Consider the following 3,522-nt stretch of genomic DNA (forward strand, 5'->3'; position numbering starts at 1 on the left):
ATAGAATCAGGATATTACTGATGTGTGGGGCAGGCCCCTCTGGGAAGACGACCTAGCTCATCAGAAGAGTGGCTGATCATGCCTTCTGGTAATGCTTGAACTGGAAAAAAGAACCACAAAATAAAACAAATCAAAACAAAAACGATAAATCAACTAATAAGCCTTCTGAGAAGGTTGCTCCACAGCCAGGCAGGAACCTGGTGGCAGGTGACTAGGCCCTCTATGGCAGTGCCACCATGCTGGCGCTCGCCATGGAGTGTGGTGTCAACTGCTTCATGCTGGACCCGGTGTGAGACCAGGCAGGGGCTGGCCTTGGCTGGTGGCTGTGAGTGGACATGCTGGAGAGGCAGGCTGGGGTAGCGGGGGGAGCTGTGGTGAACCCAGAGTCCAACAGTTTCTATTGGGAAGAGGGCCCAGCCTGCCAAGCCTTCTGACGGTTCAAGAAACACTGGATTTTGAAGCACATGATGTTTCTAACGTGTGAAACACTACGCTAGCCAACTAAATCTCATTACAGCCGGATGGAGCTGCAGGTCTGTTAGCCACCCACTCTGTCCATTTCCAGCCATTCTACCTACCTGACCCACCAAGAGGGGCTTTTCTGAGATGAACGACTGTCCCAGCCAAAGCTGTGAAAGATATTTCCTCAAAATAGCTCCCAAATGTATTTGGTTCTGTGCGCATGCCCACAAGTCTCCAGTTAGTTCTTGCAGTCATGACAAGGCTTTGATCAACTAACTCAAGGAAATAAAAATAAAGAAGAATATGAAGGCAATCCCTTACTCTACCTCATTGAGAAAAGTTACCTTATAGAGAGGAGCCCACGGTGCCATGAAAAATGCTCATTAACAACTTTAATTTGTGGCTAATTTTTCCATGCGAAGGGAGATGGAGAGACAATGCATACATTATTCATTTTTGAGTTATTCAGTTAGATGACAGTTTCAACAGAGCAGGTAAATTGAGAAAAGTCACCTCTTTAATACCTGGCACAATGAAACTCACCATTGAAACACTGACTCCAGAGAATAATCTTTAATATGTTGGCACCTTCATTATGTGTTTGGGGAAGAGCATTAGATTTATGCCCTTTTTAAAATTTTAGCAATGTTGTCAGGTGACATTATTGTGACACCCTGTGCATACAGTGCTTCTGACGGACAAACTGAGAGTGAGGTGCAGCCAGTGGGACCCCAGTGGGACCCCTATGGGAGACGGGCTGCTGGGGTAAGGCCTGGGTGTGAGCAGCAGGTGGGGCAGGTCAAAGGTGGTGCGCAGACGACCTTTGTCCCCTGCACTCTTACTCAGCTGGATGCTCCCCTGCCTGGAAGCCTGGGACGCTCAATAAATAAACCAGGGCAGGGTCAGAGCACCAGTTAAAGTCTCCAAATGGGGAAATGATGGCAGATCCAGAGCAAAGTTTCATCTGAGGCCAGGATGCAGGTTTAGGCACCCCTGATATTTGCTGATTTGTGCCTGGCCAGGCATTTCCTGCCACCCCAGACATTCTTCGGGTGCTTTCTCTGCTACCTTTAGTTAATGAATATGTGGGGGAAATGAAATCTCTTCTGGTTTACAGATCGCAGGTGGTATCTCGGGAGTAAGTTTCCATGTGTTTGGTCGTCTTTGCCCTCCGAGAGCAGTGGAGGCCTGCTGGGGTCCGATCGGCACCCCCTGCTTGCTGCTGCTGGGAGAGGCCAAGGGTTTCGTCTTTGTTTGGGCTGCAAGGACAGGCTGATGGTTTCTGCTGAAACTGCCACCACAGCTGTACTTGCATCTCCAGAGGGCTTTAACTTGCAAAGAGCTGTTACTTCTCCACTCCATTTGCAGGGGGCTTCTCTCCTTTGCACCTGGGACACTAGGTCTGGGTACCGAGACTGGGCGTCTGGACAGCTGCCCGGGCTCTGCACCAGCCCGCATTGTGAGATGGCTTCTTTCTGGTTTTGGCATAGCCCATATGGGCAGGAACCAGCCTGGGCCGTGGGAATAAAGGGCGAGGGAGGTGTGGCTGGGCCCCCGTTCTGACCTCTCACACTCCGGAGCCTCTCTGGACCTCTTACCAGTGACACATAGGGACCCACGAGACTCCTTAGTCCAGTCCACCAGGTGCCGTGGAAGATATCATTTCAGCAGTTTACATTTCACCCCTGTAGCAAAAACACGTGGACCCACAAAATCTACTGAAATGAAATGTACTGTAAAGAACAGTCCTTAATCCAGGCCAGCAATTTACATTTCACCCCTGTAGCAAAAACATATGAACCCCCAAAATCTACTGAAATGGTAAAGCACAGTCCTTAATCCAGACCAGCAGTAGTCACTTAGCACTTTTCCCCCAGTCTTAACTTCTTTTGGAGAACACAGACCCCAAAGGCACGTGCTTAGCGCTGGGGCTCCCTCGGGGTGGGGGGGGAGGGGCGCCCAGCAAACTGTGCCTGTCACTGAGCGTAGGTCTGAAGCTAAACCTGCTGGGACCCAAACTCAGGGTTCTACTTGGTTCTATGGCCGCGCACAGATGGGAACACTTGCCTCAGGAGAGAAACGGAAAGTGGAGAACAGCCCTGAGTTCCGGTGTCACTCGGAGGCTGGTCCTGCAATCACGGGTCTCTCCCACAGCCACCTGCTGTCCGGACCAACTCGTGTTCTATTTTCGTACCGGCACTCACACCCTCCATCGCTCTGGGCACAGTCCTTATTCTCTTGGCTTTGCTGCTATGCACATCTCTGACCCCCCTATTTCTGCGTGGTTTCTTCCTTGATTTACTGAAATCACTTGCAAAGTCAAAGTCTCTTATCACCGACGGCTTCTGCAGCATCCTCTCCTCCTGCCCCTCCATCTCCTTGTCACCTGTTCTCACCACTTTCTCTCTCCCTCCCCTATTTGCAATTCCTGGAGAATTTGGCAGAAGTCATTCATGCCCCTGGGTGAGGTGTGACTGAGGCCGGAGACCATGTCCCCAGCCTAGAACAGTGAAATGTGCCTGTGTCCTTGCCTGGGGGAGACAGCTCCTCATCTCCTAACCTTCCCTCTGTGTCTCTAAAGGCCATTGGAGAGTTCATTTTGGTGGACAAGGATGTGAAGATCAAAAAGAAAGGTAACATCTACAGCCTTAACGAGGGCTACGCCAAGGACTTTGACCCAGCTGTCACTGAGTATATCAAGAGGAAAAAGTTCCCCCCAGTAAGTGAGGGGCCTGGGGTGGGGCTGAGGCAGTGTCCAGACATCTGGTATCAGGGGCAGCTCTGGAGGAAGGGGGTGTCCTCTGAGGGGAGAAGGGACTCTGGGATTAAGGGTTCTCACTTGGGCCTCTTGAGTTATGTGAAAATCCCATTGATTCATGATTCACCTTTGACGTGAAAGAGGGATGGAAGTGGGTTGGATTTGCATCTGCACCAAGCCTGGGATTAAGTTCTCATCTATGTACTGGGGACTGGAATTCTTGTCCTGAGATGTCAAAATGGGACAGTCTGTGTCAGCTCTTGCAACTTTCTCTTGGCAGAAGAAAATCCAGATAATAAAGT

General features: G+C 50.4%; 1 pseudogene; it reads left to right on the top strand.

The window, feature by feature from the left end:
* Positions 1-3,522, top strand: part of LOC100948696 — an 11,859-nt pseudogene that overhangs the window by 7,291 nt on the left and 1,046 nt on the right.

This window comes from Otolemur garnettii, unplaced genomic scaffold (genome assembly GCF_000181295.1).
Source record: "Otolemur garnettii isolate 467f Iridium unplaced genomic scaffold, OtoGar3 scaffold00243, whole genome shotgun sequence".
Lineage (NCBI taxonomy): Eukaryota > Metazoa > Chordata > Mammalia > Primates > Galagidae > Otolemur > Otolemur garnettii.